The sequence below is a fragment of the Myotis davidii genome, unplaced genomic scaffold (genome assembly GCF_000327345.1).
Source record: "Myotis davidii unplaced genomic scaffold, ASM32734v1 scaffold496, whole genome shotgun sequence".
NCBI lineage: Eukaryota > Metazoa > Chordata > Mammalia > Chiroptera > Vespertilionidae > Myotis > Myotis davidii.
Genome location: NW_006289398.1, coordinates 8,040,468 through 8,047,506, shown reverse-complemented (window position 1 = coordinate 8,047,506; position 7,039 = coordinate 8,040,468).

Genomic DNA, 7,039 nt, shown 5'->3' with positions numbered 1-7,039 from the left:
GTGGTTCCGACGGGAACGCCTGGCCTGTACTGGTTCTCCGGGCCTCGTCACGCTTGGTGACTCTGGCCTTGCGTTTGCTCCATCCGATGCTCGGACCCTCCTGTGGGAGCCAGATGGAGGCAGCTCTGACACGGGCTCCTGGGCGCCTGTGGAATGCAGGCCAGCCTAACCTCTGAGCTGTGGGTCTCAATAGGTTGAATATCATTTGAAAAATTATCCTATATAATAAAGAGCTAATACGCAAATGGTCGTCACGCCCTCATGCCATCACAGTCCATCACCAGGAGGCTGCGTGGATGAGGGCACGTGGATGGGGCGCGTGGATGGGCGGGGCTGCATGTGAAGTAAGGCGCGTGCGAGTGGGCGGGTTCTCACGTGCATATAGCTCAATATACCTGCCTTTCAGAAAAGCTTTTGGCTTGGAAAGTTTTGCTTAATGATAGATAATTCTCTCTATAATAAAGAGCTAATACGCAAATGGTCGTCACGCCCTCATGCCATCACAGTCCATCACCAGGAGGCTGCGTGGATGAGGGCACGTGGATGGGGCGCGTGGATGGGCGGGGCTGCATGTGCAGTAAGGCGCGTGCGAGTGGGCGGGAACCTGATGCTGCGTGCACAGCGCAGAGGCAGGACCCCCGGCTCCAGCCTACCTCATTGGGGCAATCCATTGAGGAGCCCTGGATGGGTAGGTGGGGCCTACCTCTTTGGGGAGATCGCGGGACTCCCGCACTGTGAGAGGGCACAGGCCAGGCTGGGGGAACCGAGTGCATGAATTTCGTGCACTGGGCCTCTAGTATTAAATAAAATGTAAAGCCGATTTAACATTTCGTTCTGCAATACCAAGGACAGAAAGCCAAGCTTAACAGGATCCTCGCGGCTGGGAGGAGAAAAGGAGGGCTGGGCAGGTGTGGGGGGCAGCAGTGTATGGAGGGCTGGATGGGTGTGTGGGGGGAACAGGGACCCTCACGCCCGGACAGGACCCAGCTCCAGCCAAGCCTCCACATGTGTGCCCAACCCCCGTCCTGCCCAGCTCCTGGTTCGTGTGGGAGACTCTGAAGAAGGTGGTCATTGCCAAGGACAAGAGACGCGGTTGACCTTCTCATGACCTCCCCTCCCTCGCCACCAGCAGGTGCGGGGAATGGGGGGGGGGGGGGGCGGGGGGGCGCGAGTAACAGGGGGTTTTCTCCGTGGACAGTCCTGGAGCAGGACTCAGGCAAGGAATCGGAATAAACACCCTCCTGTTCAGGAAACAGCACACGTCACGTGTTGATCACGGCCTTTGGCGCCAGCCCCATCCAAGTTGCCATAAAGCTCACCTCTGCCCGTTTCCCAGTGTCTCGGGGCTCCCCTCCCAGGACCCCCTGCAGCAGAAGCGAAGCTCTGGGTCAGGGCTGTCAGGTGACCTTGGCAGCCCCGCCTCCTGCAGAGATGAGGGCGGCTCAGCCCTCGGGATCCTGGACAGAGAGCAAACGTCAAGACCCTCACTGGGCGGAGGTGGGAGGTGGGGGAAGAGTGACCTTTTGTTTATAAAACTCATGTTTGCAACTTTTCTTGAGAGTAAAATAGTTTCAAAGCGTTTCCCTCTGACCAGTGCTCTGGCAAGCTTGTTGAGTCATTGCCATTAATCATAACAGTTTTAAGGAAATGAAGTATTATCTTGACAATTAAAGCTTGTTGTAAACAAACGTTTGCTAAAAGCACATGGTATCAGGTTCCACCCGTAGTTTACAGAACGTTTTGAATTTTACTCAGGGGTCGGGCTTCTTTGGTGGAACCTGCACGTAATAATCAGACCCACTCGGGAGCCGTGGCTAAAGCGTTCACCGGGTCTCAGTGGTCTCAGAGCACAGCTGTGAGGGAGGACGCAGCACTGTCCCACGTAGCCAGTGCGGAGGGGCCTTAGAGAACTCACTGCTCAGTGGCATGTCGGCATCCAGTGGTGGGTCGGGGCGCAGGGTGAGCGTGGGGTGCCAGAGGGGTGTGGGGCGGGGGTGGGCACGGGGTGCAGGGCTCACGCCCAGACCACCCAGATGGTGCCGTCGACTCCCATCCTGGGGCAGTCATCCCTGGGAGACAAACCTTTAACTGTGACCCGCTTCGTGGGAAGGGGCTCCAGATGCCTTTCTGAGGTTGTGAAAAGCGTTAGGGGCCTGGGAGGCAGGAAAGCAGGGGCCATGCCGAAGGGAAGTGCGCGGGAGCTGAAGTCGTCAGTGCTCTGACAGGGGGTGCCTGGTGGGGTTTCTCAGGGGCCTTCCCGAAGGCCAGTTCTTAGTGACCGTCTCTCTTCGTTACCTTTCGGTTACTCTGCCAGAACCCCGAGTAAATCGGGTGCCCACGACATGTTCACACTGATACCCAGTTCCTTGTCCTGAGTCAGCCCAGACTTTATAGTCTACAACAGACACCTGTCGGTGCACAGCTGGCGAGGACAAGGGGAGAGATTCTGGGAGCGAGCCCGGTGAGTCCGTGTCGGGGGGTGCCAGGATTCTAGGCGCAGGTGACAAGGACGCGCCGGTGGTGGGGTTTGATATGGGCGGGCATTAAAACGGTGTGTTTCATTGCTACCTTTAGCGTATGGCTGTGGCAAGCAATCCATATTTATCCAGAATAAGCTTACTTAGGTTAAAGGTGCAAGTCATTGTCACTAAGAATAGAGATAATGGGCAGTGTGGGTGGGCGTACGGACGGCCCTGTGGGCATGTGCGTGGTGCGTGCTGACTGTGCGCGGTGCGCGCTGAGCCCGCTGAGCTAAACATGGTTCTCACGACCCTCACAGAAGGTGGCTTTCTGACTCCTTGAACATGCTGATTCCTTCTAAAAAAATGAATTCTTATTTTAAATGAGCCAAATGTCCGATGGCCAAACACATCATCTGAAAGTGAAACGAGGCACTAGCCGGTGCCCTTCGTTTTATTCGTGTTTATTTTGCTTTCACATGTGATGTAAGAGAAGTCCCATGAGTATGTCATGGATGCTGACAGGAATGAAAGTATTTTAAATGCCTTTAAGGGCCCTCAGTCCAGCTCCCAGCCCTGGAGCCGGGTTTTTCCAGGGGCTTGAGGTGTGTTGCTTATAGGATGGAAGTGGCCTCAGAGGTGCTTTTGGGCGGGTCGGAGGAATACACCATCACCACCCACCGAGGCCAGCTGCCCCGGCCTGCTCAGGGCGGACAGCCTCTTCCCAGACACACCCGGAGGCCACAGCGACATGCAGCCACCCATTCGCCGTGCAGGGGCCTGTACTGCATCTCTGAGATGGAATTCCTTCATTTTGTTGGGTTCACTAATCTAAACAGAGGAGTGTGGTGAGAAAGGTAGCCTTTAGAATCCACCAGACTCTTCCGTCTCACAGGCACTGTAACCCCCTGGGCCTCACTTTCCTTGTTTCTTTAAGGATCTTTCTTAAATCGTAGGAGTGAAGGAAGGAATGCGTAAGTGGACGAACATCTGAAGCTCAGAGCACAGTGCGTCTCAGGAAGTTCCACCCCCCATCCCCCGCTCAGGGTGCGTCTGAAGGAGGGTGCTCTGAGGACTGAGCAGGAGTGAAGCGAGCACATGGCTTTCTCTCTCATTGGCAAGTAAAACGTTATCAATGCCGGCAACCTGGCCAGGCAGAGAGCTGGAATGCGTTTCAGAATCTGCTCATAAGTTTGTATTTCCCGTGGTTATGATTCATGTGCACACTTTACTTGAAACGCCTTTATCCACTTTTATGGATGAGGTGCCTGCTTTTTAGCATAAAGCGGCTTCCTGTATGTCCCCTACCGCCTCTCAGCCGCTGAGTGTCTGAGAAGAGCTGCCGCCGTCTGCCGGCCTCAAACCCAATGTGTGCTCGTCTCCCGCCTCCGTCCTGGGCACCTGCGCCCTCCGAGGGCAGGCGCTGCCGGCTCCCTCCTCCCTTCTGGTGGTGGGCACCTGCTTAGCCATCACGGCTGCCCAGGAGAGCCCTCGGTGAAGAGAGCACTTCCCGGGGAGCAGACCGGCCCAGCTTCCTTTCCTTCCAGCTCATTTTACACTTGCAGGTCAAGTGGTCTCAACAGCCTCTTGTGAAGACATCTCAGTGCTGTGATGGTCAGTTCTTTAGGGCAGGTTAATAAGGAAGCGAAACGTTTCAAAACGTTTCCTCTTGATAACCAACGTACCTTGCTATTCATCAGAAGATCTGCATACTCACTCTCCATTTCAACTAAAAATTCTCTAAAGTTTCAATTGCACTGTACGTGTGCGCCCACACGTGGTATTTTGTGGAAGAGCCACACTCAAGGGGCCAAAGAGCCGCATGTGGCTCGTGAGCCGCGGTCTGCCGACCACGGTTCTAGGGTGTCAACTCCTCGCACAGACAGGTGCGGGAGCCATCACTGCCTTTTCACCCAGACGGCTTCAAAGAGACACGTCTGCAGAGACCCCGGAGCCTCTGCTGCCCGGGCCCTGAGGTGAGAGGCAGCTTAAGACGCGGGCGCTCAGGGAGAGCTCAGGTAGGAGCCCACGGGGATGGGACAGCAACTGCGCTTCAGAAAGGAATCCTCCTGACCAGGAGATACATTTAGCTGTGCCTCGGACACTTATAGCTATATTTTCCCATGAATCCACGTTTCCCTGAAGAAAAGGGCATCTGAGCTATTATCTGTCCTCATCTGCTCTAATCTCTCTCTCTGCTTAAAACAGGGACGGGGAAAGGCAGCTCTGAAAAGTAGCAAAATAGAGCCCGACTCTGTGCTGTGTGACTTGTGAATTTTCAAATGTGTGAAAGACAGTCAAGTCTTCATTAAAATGGAGAAAATATCACATGATCCTCAGGAGACAGGGTGGTTGTCCTGGAAACAGTCTCTTTTTAGACCGAAACCGACAAGCGCACGACCCAACCTGAGGAGGAGCGTGGGGGAGCCCGGGACACATTCAGCCACAGGCCCCCTCTTTCCCCAGTGATGTCAGCAGAGGCTCGCACATTTCAGCTGAGACTGACGCAGACGGACAGTGTCATCAGACCAGGGAGGGTGTGAGCATGGGGAGGAAACACTCCTACAAGTCGGGGGGGCCTGGCTGAGCCCCGGGGGACGGGCCCAGGCAGCGGGCGGGCATGCTCTCCACTGGCCCTGGGACAGGGCTTCAGGGTGAGAATCACTGCACACCAGCCCCGGAAGCTCTCACTGTCTCGTGGGGGTGTGCTCACAGGTCTCTCAGCTCCTTGCTGAGCGTTCACTGACCACGGGCACCGTGAGAAGACGGCTGGTTTCATGATGTGAGACAGACTCGATGAGGGACCTAAAGACAGCAGCACCCTCGCTGAGGAAGTGAGGAAGCTGCCTGTTTCTCTGCACAATGTCCGGGACTTGAAAGACTCTCCAGATTTCATAGTTTTTTGTGTTTTTGCTTTGTTTACGTGCTTACTTTTTTGGTCACTATTGACCGCCGTTTCTAAGCAATTATTTTTCCGTTTTATTGAAATGTAGCCCTTAGGTAACTGACACTTTATTTGGCTCTACATTTAGGAAAAGCGCAAATGACAGCAACACAGACATGGCTTCTCTCTTTAGTCCCGTGTCTCCCCCACGCCTGACGCTTGAGCCGGGCCATGTGCGTGTCGGGCTGCCCTGCGCAGGCAGGGGGTCAGCCGCTCCCTCGCCGCTGTGACTGGACCCAGCGCCCCTGCCCCGCCACGCTCAGACAGCCCAGTGTCCTTAGGGGTCACCCACCGCCCGGGCGGCTAACTATCTTTGGCTGAGAACCACTGATCAGATCACATGTTACAATTAGAATAATTGACAGGAAGTTACAGATAGAGACATAAGATAAAGGATTGCTATAGCTACCCTACAACAGAGTGAAATAATCCCAGGGGTTACTTGCGGTCAGCGGTGCACATTGGCCTAATTTCTAGAATGGGACCATAGTCACGAATATTAGCCCATAATCATGAAGTCAGTCCTCACCACATGGGAACTGTGCGAACGAGAAAGACATTGGATTGAATTCCACGTGTCCCAGCAAAATCATGGAGACCCTCTGGCTGCTTCTCCCCTTCACAGATGAGAATGAGGCACCTGGTGTCAAGGCCCGTGTGGGCGTGGAGCGCGGGCAGGTGTCCCTACGCAGGTGTCGTTCCGCGGATGCGGAGATAACCTGGATATGGGACCAGAACACTCAGTGCATGTGTCACTGAGTTACTTCTATGGAACCTTTGGGGTCTAGCAGTGGTTAAGGCTTTTGCTACACAACATTTCGGTACATATAACCCTTGAAAACTTCTCCTCCGCAGTTACATTATGTTCATCTAATAAAGTCTTTAATGGCAACAGACTATTTCCACTTAACACTACGTTATGTGGTGGTGTGTTGGGGGCATCGTTACCTGTCAGGACAGAGGCTGGCCTCCAGCGTGGACCTACCACAGGGCCTCCTCAGCAGGACGACGCCAGTGCTCATTCCTGAGGCCCCTCCTCGTCAGGCAGTTAGGGGCTGTCTGTGTGATGCTGTAATAAAGCATGAATAATGAAACTGGGATGAACGTCTGAAAGGTTCATATTTTCAACTGCCTGGTTGTCCCCTTTGGGTCTGTTCCTAGAAGTGGGACTGGTGACAACGTGCTCATTGTAAGGACTTCGAAGCTTGTAACGAAATTGCCCTCAGGAAAGGGTACGTCCGCTCGTCCTCCCACCAACAGCGAGTGAGTGTGGGGCTTCCCCCCCCGCCCCCCGGCCTTCCTCCAGTCACACACTCATCCGTGGGCACAGGAGGGAAGAGACTCTGAGTTAGGGTGGAGGAGGAGGAAGAGAATCTCGCAGAAGTGGAGTGCGGCCCTTCCTGCCTGTGCCTTTGTGGGGGGCAGGCGTGTTTCAGGCGTGTTCCAGCCGTGCCTGTGTGCTAACGCCATGTGGCCAGGTCCGCACCTGGAAAAGGCTCCACCGGCCGATGCGGAGCAGGAGGAAGTGCAGGAGCCTCGCTGCCTTTGGGACTCGCGGAGAAGACGGCCCTGCAGAGGGTCCCGTGCTGCCAGGGGGCACTGAGCCCTTCCCTTCTTCCGCCTCGTGCCCTCAGTA